Source organism: Solenopsis invicta, chromosome 5 (assembly GCF_016802725.1).
Source record: "Solenopsis invicta isolate M01_SB chromosome 5, UNIL_Sinv_3.0, whole genome shotgun sequence".
NCBI lineage: Eukaryota > Metazoa > Arthropoda > Insecta > Hymenoptera > Formicidae > Solenopsis > Solenopsis invicta.
Genome location: NC_052668.1, coordinates 3,291,712 through 3,305,254, shown reverse-complemented (window position 1 = coordinate 3,305,254; position 13,543 = coordinate 3,291,712). Strand labels below are relative to the sequence as shown.

The 13,543-nt window shown below is 36.0% G+C and overlaps 1 protein-coding gene across 5 annotated transcripts in view; it reads right to left on the bottom strand.

Moving 5' to 3' along the window:
• Positions 1 to 13,543, bottom strand: part of LOC105197158 (Bardet-Biedl syndrome 4 protein homolog) — a 184,678-nt gene that overhangs the window by 77,631 nt on the left and 93,504 nt on the right. The gene's annotated exons all lie outside the window — the stretch shown is intronic.

The following is a 13,543-nucleotide window of genomic DNA, read 5'->3' as shown; positions in this document are numbered from 1 at the left end:
TCGGAGGGGACAATGTCTGGTGCTCCCCTTGTTAGCATTACAAGTTACTGACTTTAAAAAATAATTCGTTATAGTTACAGTTAATGAAAAAGTAACGAAAAGTTACTTTTCAGTTACTCTTCTGTTTTTTTTATAATATTTTGAAGCATTGCTAATTTAAATACTATATTCTTATATTTTTAACATAACTTAATTATTTTATTTATACTAGAGCAACACAAGCGCGCGCTACGCGCACGCCATTTATTTAATTTCGTGTTTACATATAACTAAATATAAATAATAAAAATTTCAAAAATTATACATTTATGATTAAGGATACTAGAGTCGACGATGACAAATGACGGATCATTTTTTTGATGATTATGAGTAAATAAAAATAGAATATGATTTATTATTACCCTATCAGTAGACAATGTTTTTTAAATGTTTTTTAAATATTTAATCTTTATTATAACGTTTTTTAAATATTTAAAAAACATTTAAAAGATATTGTTTCTTGATAAGGTAAATGTCTATAAAATTATCATTAATAGTATACGTTAATACCACGTTCTTGTAATAGATACCCGTATGTACAACTCTTTTATGTTGTTTATATTACCAAAATCTACACAAAACTTAAAATTTAAACATGTTATAATAATTTATTTTATAATTATTTAATATACATTAACATTTATACTTAGCACGTGATACGATTACATTTTTGTATTAAAAACAAATATTATACACAAGTAATCAACTTCCAAGCACACGAGATTATTATATCTCAATAACTTCTGAATCGATTAAGTTTTAAATACTCTCAAACGATGGGTAAAGTTTATAATGAAAATGTTTTTATTTTTTCTGTCCGTATTCTACGGACGGAGATATCATAATAAAAAGTTCTCCTCTGAAATTTATTTTCTGAAATATACGTGGTCATTAAAAAAATCTTCAAACTCGTGTTCAATTGCATTCTTAATTTCTTTTGTCCTTTATTTAAAAATCTTTATAAATCCTTTATTTAAAAAACTCAGCCTTCTTTAAATCCTTTCTACTTTCTACTTTTTTCCTATTTTACACTCTCACAATTCTTCTTTCTTTTTCCTTACATTATTTCACACATTTTTAAAAATTTTTATTATACTAAAACAGATAATGTTTGGTTAATAAAATAGTAATTCTTAAAATAAAATGTCAATACCATAATATGCAGCCAGGTCAATGGCTGGCGATCAGTTACTAGAGTGAATTTTCTACCGTTAAGATATGGACGAAAATGGTTTACGCAGTAGGGGAGAGTGGGCTCCCTTGAGCCACGGGGTCCAATGTGACAGTGCAAGTTTTCTGTATTAACGTTCTGCAAAATTGTCACGGTGGGTATGAAAACTTTCGTTTTCAAAATATATAACTTCCATCAAAAAATTATGCCGAAATAAGCATGTATACTTTAGTTAAAGGCAGATATGTAATTGGAGCCTTGCAAAGTAAATTTTTACTTGTCATAACTTTTTGATATGTATAGATTTCTAGGAATTCTACAGTTAAAAAAAAATTCATAAGACGTTCGTCGGGATCTAGGTTCAATACCAACGTGCGCACAAAAACGTTTAATTGTTCTGTATCTGAAATATTTACGATAAATAATATCGATGTTTAGTGGGGTCCAATGTGACGCAGGTTGATGGGGTCCTCTGTGCCACGCTTACAGAACTACCTAACCTAGGTACGTGACAGCGCGAGTTTCCGTAGTGTGTTTCGATCGTGGAATAGTAAATGTTAGTGCCTAAATTTTCCTATAAAATGAAATAATTTCCATCGATAATCACATCCACACTTTCATTTTCTCTTTTTTTCACCCTTTAGTTACAGATCACATGTAATCGAGTCGCTGTGAGTTGATCTCTGCTAGGTTACGATAAAAAGTAAGGTTATAGGACTTTGTTTTCAGTTTTCAATTTCTTAGGTCATCTGATGAAACAAATATGACACGATTATTGATAAATTGATTCTCTAGCACAGTCTTGGTTTGTCCTTTTTGTAGAGAGAGGAGTTAATATATTACGTTGAAAAACATGCCGCGACAGAGAAAGAAGAAAACGGACCGGCAGACTGTTGACGCCGCTACGATGGAGCTGGGGATTCGCAAAGTTGTCGATGATGAGTGGAGTATTCGAGTTACAGCAGAGAGCTTGGGCATAAACCGAACAACTTTACAACGCTATGTCAAAAAGTATAAGGAGACTGCACCGGAGGAGCGTAGATGTATGAGACTCACACCGAACTACGCAACAAAAGTGGTCTTCTTACCTATTATTGAAGAAAATCTGAAAGAATACCTAATAACTGCATCCCAAATGCATCATGGATTAACTCGCAAGCAAGTTATGCAATTAGCATACCAGCTAGCTGTTGCGAACAAGCTTGATTGCCCACAGAATTGGCAAGAAAAACAGTCTGCCGGTGTCGACTGGTATTATGGCTTTATGAAAAGGCATTCTGAGCTTTCGCTAAGAAAACCTGAAGGAACTAGCTTAGCTCGGTCCACTAGTTTCAATCGTACTTCAGTTACCGATTTTTTCGATAATTTAGAGTCCGCGTATAAACAGCTCGGAGCTGACTTATCGCCCGCTGTAATCTATAACTTAGACGAAACTGCTCTGTCGACGGTTCACAATCCACCCAATGTTATCGCTCCAAAAGGACAAAAACAAGTAGGCCAAGTGACATCGGGTGAGCGGGGAACTTTGGTTACGGCGTGCGGTATTATTGCGGCTAACGGAAACTCGATTCCTCCTTACATGGTATTTCCGCGCGTAGGTTTCAAACAGCACATGTTGAAAGGGGCTCCGCCGGGCTCTAGCGGGGGAGCATCCAAAAGCGGTTGGATGAATGGCCAACTGTTTGTTGAAGTTTTGGAGCATTTTCAAAAATACGCGCGTGCGTCTATAGAGAAAAAGGTTCTACTCATTCTTGATAACCACGAATCACACGTCACCATAACGAGCTTAGATTTCTGTAAACAAAATGGAATCATCCTTCTGACTCTGCCTCCGCATACCTCTAACAAACTACAACCACTTGACCGTACCGTTTATAAGTCCTTGAAAAGTGCTTTTAACGCGGCTTGTAACGAGTGGATGATCAGTAATCCGGGCAAAACAATTTCTATTTATGAAGTGGCGGAACTTTTTGGAATCGCTTATCCTTCGGCTTTCACATCTGATAATATTAAGAAAGGATTTGAATCGACCGGTATTTGGAAATTGAATCAAAATGTATTCAAAGACTCCGACTTCCTGTGCTCTTCTGTTACGAATAGGCCCGATCCTGCGGTTACTGATACTGCGTCGGAAAATACCGGTCTTCTTTCGAACAGGAATATTGATCCTAATCTCGATGTTATCGAATTGCCTAATAATAAAGCTCAACTTATAAACTCCAACGACGTTATTGTATTAAATACTTCGATGGAGCCGATCGACCTTAATTTACCAACCATGACGCTTGGTGTTAGTGACGTCTTGGTATTAAACCCGGAAGTTCCTATGCCTTGCGAAGTTAGAACAGGCGCAATTGATAGCGTAAAAGCTGGTAACAAAGAGAACCTCGTTTTATCTCAGGATGTACGGCCGTTTCCAAAAGCTGCACCACGAAAGGGTGTTAACAGAAAGAGAGTCCGTAGTGCAATATTAACAGACAGCCCTGTTAAGAACTCTTTATGTGAAGAGATGAATGCCAGACTCATAAAAAAAGAATTAATCGAGGAGAATAAGCGTAAAAGGAGTGCGGCGCTCGTTGCGAAATCTAAGACTGAGCCTAAGACTGCATCGAAAAAAAAGACGACCCGAAAAACTGCTGCTAAGCAATAAAACTAAATGCAATACGTCTTGAAATGCAATACGTCTTAGATTATAAGTCTAGTCGCATAAACCAAATGTTATATTATAATATAATAATATATTGCCGATTACTATGTTGGATTTTATAAAAATCTGTAATAAACAGGATTTAAACAGATTTCTTCTACGTGTCACAGAGTACCCTACCTTTCACATTACATGTCACAGGGTACCCTACCTTTCACATTGCATGTCACAGTGTACCCTACGCTGTGACTCAATCGACCCCACGCGTGGGGTCCACTGTGACAAACGCAGCATTTCGAAATATCAATATTTTTGCAAAATATTTCTGAAAATTTACTTCTTAAGTCATTTATAAACAAAGTTTATTATATTAAGCATCGAATAGTCCCATTTATATTCTAATGAAGTTATTAAAAACCATTTTTAATGTCATTTGAAAAAACGTGGTTCAAGGGTGCCCACTCTCCCCTACGTGATAGCAAGGAGTTCCTTTTCAATGATAGAGTAATTTTTTTCTGCTGAGTTTAACACTCTTGACGCGTAGGCGATCGGAAGGTCGTGGCCTATTTCGCCTTGACTTAGTACTCCACCGATAGCGAAATTTGATGCGTCTGTTGTAAGGACAAATGCGCGATCGAAATCCGGATATTGCAAAATTGGTTCCTTACATAACAATTCTTTTAGAGTATTAAACGCTTCTTGCGTATTATCGTTCCATTTAAAAACTACATCTTTTTTTAATAAATTAGATAGCGGTTTGGCGATTTTCGAAAAATTTGGAATGAAGCGGCGGTAATAGCCGGCCAATCCAAGGAATTGCCGAACATTCTTTATATTTTTTGGAACTGGAAAATTCTGTACTGCGGAAATTTTTTGCGGATCTGGGCGTACGCCATTTTCTCCGATTATGTGACCGAGATATGCCACTTCGCGACGGAGGAATTCACATTTATCCGGTTGAAGCACTAGATTTGCGGATCGCAGACGGTCCATTAACTTATTCATTTTTATTTCATGCTCTTGTAACGAGCTCGCGTATACCACGATATCGTCCATGTACACGAATAATTCGACCCCTTGTAAGCCAGTTAAAACTTGGTCCATTAATCGCTGGAAGGTGGCTGGGGCGTTTTTCAAACCGAAAGGCATTCGCGAGAACTCATAATGCCCGTGCGGTGTCAAAAATGCGGTTTTATGCGCATCGGCGGGATCCATGGGTATCTGATGGAACCCGCTAATTAAATCGAGTATCGACACATATTTGGAACCACCGAGTTGGTCCATGATATCGCAGATGTTCGGTAACGGATACGCGTCTCCGATCGTTTTTTCGTTTAACCGTCTGTAATCGATGACCATTCGCCATCTTTTATTACCCGTTGAATCAGATTTCTTTGGCACAATCCAAACAGGTGAATTATATGGAGAGTTGGAAGGTACTATAATGTCATTTGAGCGAAGTTGGTTTACTTATCGATTTATCTCGTCTTTATGTATAGGAGGAAATCGATACTGTTTTGTGTGTATTGGTACATCATCTGTAGTCCTTATTTTATGCGTTACTACGTGAGTTTGACCGAGATAGTCGTTAGGTATGTAAAATCTATCTGAGTTATTTTTAACTAGTGTGACAATGTGTTCCTACTCGAGAGAAGTCAAATGTTGAAGTCGGAGTGATTGTAATATTATAGATACTCTACCAGGATTTATTTTAAAATTGTTTAATTCAGAATTCTCAAATTTTTCGTTGGGTTTTATCGTGCGACCTTGAGTGATGGTGATATTTCTACGCGTAATCTTTTTATTTTTAGTAACGGCAATTTCCTTTGTATTTATAATAGAAATTGCTTGATTATTATTTATGTTATGAATCGCTTTTTCTTGTGGGAGTGCTCTGCATGGCACAAGGGAGGGAGCTGGTGCACTCTGTGGTGCCAGCGTAGGATTAGAGTAGATGCCGCTTGGGCTAGATTTGTGAGAAAAAGAAGGTCCCGTGAGGGCAGTCGCGCTTTCTTTTTTGTGAAAGGGGCCCGTCTGGGCTCGCATGCTTTCTGCATGGAGTAGAGTATTTTGAGTAATAAAAGTGCATTCGAAAGATGCATTGTAGAAATTAGGAGGATTGGCAAGAGAGAGCGATTCATCATTATTAGTATTAGTATTAGTGTTTGTGGCGTTATCACCAGTGTTATTTGTATCGTCACTGTTATCACCATTAGTATTAATAGGAACATTTGTTTTGTTAATGTAATTGTTTGCATTAGTAGTAGTATTAATTATGTTATTTTCAGAGGATTTATGATTTTTATTTTCAGGAGAATTCTGGTTTAATAATGGAGTGTTTTCGGTCTCTGTAGAGGTCGGTAATTTATCAGCAATTTGAGCGACTTCTTTGATTCGCAGGGTAGGTATCAGAACTTCGATCTCGTGATCGAGCGTATTAATTATTCGTATGTAAGCCTTGTCATTAATACAAGTTACAAATGAATCTCCGGCGTATACTCCTTCGCAAATTTTTAGATGAGGAATATACCCTGTTTTAATTTCCGGGTTTGAGATTAGAACTACAAATCCCGTGTTAGTACGCGGAGGTACGACAATAGTTTCATATTTCTTAAACGGAAAATAACAATTACGCCAAGTCAGATTTCTTTGTGCGTAATCGATACAGGCGTCGTGTTCTTTGAAAAATGACGTGCCGAGAATACCTTGTTGCGTCATTGGAAATTTATCTGGCACGACGTGAATTTTCACTAGAGTTTCTAAGATATGGGCTTCGATAGAGCCTAGCGTGCTAACGGCATTTTCAGTTATGCCTGTTAGTTGTAAAATCTCTTGATCGTTAGTAGTGATGTCACCGTGAACACATCCTTTCTTAATGATATTAGGGTGCGCTCCGGTGTCCACCATAAAGGCGATCGGTCCGCGAAAAGAAGGGGACTCGACCTTTGCGGAGGGAATATCTCCGGTGTAATTCCTGATGACGTAGAAGGGGGGTCTTCCACCGCGAGGATGGGACGAGGATTTCCTGGGCCTCGGGATGTCCCGTTGGCCGAGGCCTCTGTTTGGTTTCCCGAAAAATTGCCGGCTTTATGTGCCGTGGGATTATTAGTGTTACTGTTTTGGTTAGCGCAATAATTATTATTTCCGTCACCAGTGTTATTATTATTTATTTTAATATGGTACTGTCGAGTACCATATTAATGTCGAGTACGACATTCGTTAATCAGGTGCCCGAAACGCTTACAATAGCTACACATTTTCTGTTCGGTGCTACTTAGAGTTCCAGAAGAGGAACCAAAATTATTATTAACATTATTATTATTATTGCTTTGCGGGTTCGCTGAATTCTTACTTTGATTTTGATTTGTACGCGAAGCACGCGCTTGCTTTTCCCTAGCCTCCTCTCTCTCCAATCGTTTACTAATAATAATTACTTTAGCACAAGCGTCTGCGAAATTAGTATAGCCTTCGGCTTTAAGTTCTACCCGATATTCTCGTGGCAATCCCTCGTAAAAAGATTCTAACGCAAGGGCATCGATTGAAGCTATTTCGCTTTCCGTTAATTGACGATCGAAATTTGTTTGATCTCCTTCTATGATCGCGGTTCTCAAATCTTTGATACGCCCGATATAGTCTAGTATATGTTCGGTGGGCTTTTTGTGAATAATGCTGAGTTGACCGCGGTAATAATTAGCAGTTTTACCGGAACCGAATGTGCGCTTCAAGGTGTCTAAAAATTTATCCATTGTTAGGTGAACCTCATCCTCCACAGCAAGGTAGGCGTGTCCTGTTAATTTGTTTCTTAGTGAGCAAACGAGATGGGCTTCGTCGAGAAGAGGGACTGATTCTTTCGCTCTTTTACCGGCACGAGCAAATTGCCAAACCGCGATATTGTGCCCATCGTATTTAGGCACTAATTCGAGCGCGTCTCTTATGTACGATCGCGAGTACGGCGTGTTGGATGGAAAGGTAAATGCACTTGGCATTGACGAAGCGGAGGGAATATCTCCCTGTGCTCCTGGAGACCAAAAAGAAGGAGGCACATGTTCGGGCTGTCCGGTAGGTGTAAAAGTAGGAGGAGGTCTACTGCCTGCGAGAGTTTGGGTAAATATCTTCATCATGCTTTCTATATTGTCGGCTCTTCGCGTAAGCTCTTTTTCGCGCTTTCTGAGAGCTTTCATTTGCTTTTTAAAGTTGTATTCTCCCTCGTCTTCAGAGGAACTCATTTTGAATAATTACTTGCAATTACTTAATTGAAAATATGTGTATTTAATTAAACGCTTGATTTATTTTCAGGTGCGTCAAGTTTGACGAAATAATTGAAAGGAAAGTATCGTGCAAAGGGTTTGAAAGGAGAGGGAAAGTGAGCAATAGCTGCTTCTTAATTTTATTTAATTGTATATATGTATATTTTACTCATAGTTAATATTGTATCTTCATTTTTCAGAACTGTGCTTTAAGGAATATATCGTGTGCCATCAGATGGATCATACATCGTTGTGTATACCGTATCATCATGCAGCATCGACGCAATTGACTCGATTTAAGAATTAAAATCTGCATGTAATTTATTAAGTAGTAATGTAACTTATTAATTAGTAATGTAACTTTACACCACGCTGTCATTAGTAGTTATATTGTTATATTTTTTGTAAGGCGTAAAAGACTTCCTACCAAATAACCTTTAATTGATTTTATCAATTTTGAGATAATTAATTTTTCATATTTTTTTATAGTATTCTATAGCCTGTAATTTTTAACGATTGGATTGTCGGGATTCCTTCGTTACTAGTTTCTTATTTATTGCATTCCGAATATAATTTTATTGTTCTTTAGAACGATTAAATTTTTTCGATATCTTATATTGATACCAATTGTTAAATTATCAAATCTCATTGCTCTGTCAATTCTTTTTGTAATTTATGTGAATGTATTCGATGTATTCGATTTTACGATTTTCTTAAGGCGATTAATTTTTCGTAACATTTTGTAGTATTCTATTGGCAATTACGTTTATAATTTAGCGATTGGATTTTCGTTATCCCACCGCGCTGTCACCAGTTGTTACGTCCGCGGATTCGCGATGTTGCGATCCGGGACGTAGATCTTTGGTTCTTTGGTGTTTAGGCAGCTGTCACCAGTCGAGCCTCGGAATCGTGCGGTGACACGCCCCGATGCACGACAATTCGTTTATGTAAGTACTAATTGTAAGAGATATTTTGGGAGGATATATATATATATATATATATATATATGTAATTGTGTAATGAATACGCAGTGAATTTGGGAAAGTTTAATGAATTTTTTACTAAAGTCGAAGGAGGTCGGACATGCGTGATTGAGCTTGGCGTGGGGTTAGATGAATGACAGAGCATGCATTCGGGGTGAGGAGGAGAAAGAAAATAATACAAGCAGCACAATTGGGTTAGAAATATAATATGTAGATATATTTGCGAATTAGCGAGTACATGAAATTAAATATCCTTTGGGTGAGTTCCATAGAAAATAATAACTTTATTGCAGTACGAATCTTTTTGATAATAACCATAGGTCCCTTCATCGAGCGAGAGACGATGGACCCTGCGTTTGCCCATATTGTCTTGAGGAGAAACATGATGATTTAATTACGAGTGATTGCCACGTTTGAATATGAATGTGTGGAATAAGAGTACTTGTAAGTCTTACCGTTTTGAAGAGATGGTTAGAGAGGGTAAAGTCAGCGCTAGTAATCTACAATTAGTGATTGAAAAGTAATTGAAAAATATGAGTATACGATGTGAGAGACAAATCCGCTGGGTTGGAGTGGACACCCGTTAGAACGCCCCCTTTGAGGTGGATATTATTCGGGAAAAGAGGGGACGGTGAATGCGTCGAGAAGTCGCGCTAGCGAATCTTCCTCGAAGGGATAGGAAAGAAAGAAGGACGGTGTCGAAGAGTCGCGTTAGCGAGTCTTCTTCGACGCCGTTGGAGAGGGTGAGAGGGGAGACGTCGGAGAGTCGCTTTTGCGAGTCTTCTCCAACGCTCGGATGAAGGGGAGGGAAGCAGAGAAACGAGTGAGGCCACACTCTAGCTAATGCTAGGTGTGGTTCAACCCTCAGGATCTCTGGTGGGATGGAGGGAGAGGAAAAGAGGCGATCCGACCGGGGTCACCTCGAAGACCAACGTCTTCGTCAGGAGTAAAACCCTCCCGTCGCTGCGATCGTACCTGGAGGTCTGAACGTTGGCGGTCGCCGATGGCAGCGAATCTCTCTCGACCAACAAGACTGATCTGAATCTCGAGCTCCGATTTCGCTCCTTATATAGGCAAGGATATGGGCAAGAGGTGTCGCGGGACAATTCCTCAGGTTCGCAGAAAATTCGAAGTTTTTCGTAACGTGTGGCCCTTAGAAACCCGCCCCGTTCCGCGACCGCGCGGCTTGCGCCTATATCGCGTGAGCGCTTGTAGACTTCTCCGGGGATCGCGACTCGCGGGGGCACCGCATATCAAGCCCCGACGTGAAATCCAGTGCTCAGAAAATTAATAGAATTTAATAGAATTTATATTAGAATTGAGAGTGTGCGAGGCGATAACGCCAAGCACATGCAGTAGTTTTACGTATAGAAAGTTAAGGTTTTATTATCGTTCGTAAGAGATTAATTGATTCAAAATTATTTGGCATTTTTATTGGCCGTGATTTTAGAGTTGTTTCGATCAGAGTTGCATGGCGCAGCAGTGGGAAGCGTCCATGAGTGAATCACGTTTCGATAATTATAAATTTGTCGTTCTTAATATTTTATATTAAATTGGAAAGATGAATAGAATTCCAACGCGCGGAGCTTGTCGGTATCAGAGGGGGTCGCGAGCCGAGGGGTCGGCGCGCACGATGTTTGTCTCGCGCCGATGGACGCTCGCGGGTGTTGCGCGTCGAGGAGGCGGCACTGCGATGTAGCCAAGCCGTATGAGATTTGAAATCGAGCGATATCGATTTCAAATACTGATGCGGGATTTATCTAATTGATCGGAGGATGTTTCCGGATTCTAATTAGGATATTATTAGTACGGATGGCGCGAAAAAATAAAAATTTTCTCGCCAGACGTAACAGTTCGATTAAAGAAATTTTCATTTCTATAACACAAAACCTCATAACATGTGATATGATATTCATTCATTATTTAAAAAATCTTCAAACTTACATTCAATTGTATTTTTAATTTCTTTCGTTATTTATTTACAAATCTTTACCTTTATATAATATAAGTATTCAAAGATTATTTTATTTTACATATATTGAATGTTGTACAAAAATTACGAATTTATAAAATTTTAATTAATTTAAGCAAGTTAAAATAGCATATTAATTTTTTCTAAGATTCATATAAAAATATTTGTTGTCGTTAAAGATGTTGAACTTCTCTTCAATTAGATTTTATAAATTCGCCATTTATATCTTTGTGTTTTCGAAACTCTATTGAGCTAGAATATTATTAATACATTTGTGTGCTTGCATCTTATTATTTACAAACTTTTTTTAATAATTTTAGTATTTTAAAACATTAAATATTCATTGTATCAATAAATATTTAAGAAGATAATTACTAGAGAAATTTTAAAGAGATCTTTGTGTTGTTCATATAAACAGACATAAATAATTTAAAATAAATGACTAACTTGAGGAGACTATATGGGAATAATAACTGGAAATACGATCCACGTAACACATGTTGAATTAGAGTCTATATTGCAGGATTCGGGATGCACGTAATAAATTAAACAATCTGTTGAAATAAAAGAAACAGATAACATAAATAAAATTATATTAGAGAAATTTTGTATTTTTATGACACAAAATATCAAAATATCATGTAATATTAGTACATTATTAGAAGAGAACCTTTAAACTGGTTCAATTGGTGTCTTTATTTTTATTTATACTTTATTTTAAAGTCTTAACCTTCTCCAACACCTTCTTTTCTACATTGAATTTTATTTCCATTCTGCACTTCTTCGATCCTTCCTCTTTCCTTCCTGCCTTTCTTTTTATATTATTTTATTCAAATATCTTTATCTTCTCCAACACCTTTCTTCTCCCAATTTTATTTCATTTCTAAACTCCTTTGATCATTCTTCCTATCTTCCTTCCTTTTTATAATATTCTATTAAAAAATCTTTACCATTTCTAATACCTTTAATTCCTTTTGCCTTTCAATTGTATTTTCATACTGAATTCCTTCAATCCTACTTACTTTCTTTTTATATTACTCTATTCAAAAATCTTTACTTTCTCTAACACCTTCAATTCCTTTCTCTTTGTAATTTTATTTTTATTCTACACTCCTTTGATTCTTCCTCTTTCTTTCCTACCTTTTTTTATTATTCTATTCCTCTTTTTTTCTATATCTACATTTCACATTTTTAAAAAATTTTACTGAAATAAATAATAATCTATAAGAAAAATTTTTATTTTTATGACACAAAATATCAAAATATCATGTAATATTTGCTCATTATTAAAAAAAAACCTTTAATTTGGTGTTTAATTGATGTCTTTATTTTATTCATCCTTTATTTTAAAATCTTTATCTTCTGCAACACCTTCAATTCATTTCTCCTTTCAATTTTATTTTCATTCTAAACTCTTTTGATCCTTTCTCTTTCCTTCCTTCCTTTTCATATTATTCTATTCAAAAATCTTTACCTTCTACAACACCTTGAATTCCTTTCTCCATTTAACTTTACTTCCATTCTACACTTCGATCCTTCCTTTTTATATTATTCTGTACCTCTTCTTTCTATATCTTTATTTCACATTTTTAAAAAGCTTTATTATACATAATATTCTATTACAGAAATTTTCATTTTTATGACATAAAATATCACGTAATAGTTGTCCATTATTTAAAAAAACTTTTAATCTGGTGTTAATTGATGTCTTTACTTTATTTATCCCTTATTTAAAAATCTTTACCTTCTCCAACACTTTTAATTCATTTCTTCTCTTAATTTATTTTATTTTTAATTAATTAATTAATTTCTTTTTTTATTTTATTTTATTTTCAGTTTAAATTCCTTTGATCTTTCCACCTTCTTTCTTTCCCTTTCATATTATTCTATTCAAAAATCTTTACCTTCTACAACACCTTCAATTCCTATCTCCATTCAATTATATTTCCGTTCTACACTCTTTCGATCTTCTCTTTTTACATTATTCTATTCCTCTTCTTTTCTATATCTTCATTTCACACATTTTTAAAAAACTTTACTAAAATATATAATATTTTATTAGAGGTATTTTTATTTTTATGACACATAATATCAAAATATCATATAATATTAGCACATCATCATTTCTGAAAAAAGGCATGTAAAAAATATATCGAATGTATCGAAATTACTGTTGTTGCTTTTCTGCAATGCCGATTGGTTCTCTCGTTGCGCTAACTTCGTGAGCGGCTGTCATCGTGAAGATCGTGTATTTTGACTTTGTGTATTGAGGAGTTAATAGTGTCACATTAAATTTGTATAAAATTATGTAACATCAGAAGTTTTGTAATGCGCGCGTAGCGTGCGCTTGTCTTGTCTAGTTATTAAAAAAAAAAACTTCAAACTGGTTTTTAATTAATATCTTGATTTATTCATTTTTTATTTAAGAACCTGTACCTTCTCCAACACCTTCTTTTCTACATTGGATTTTATTTCCATTCTACA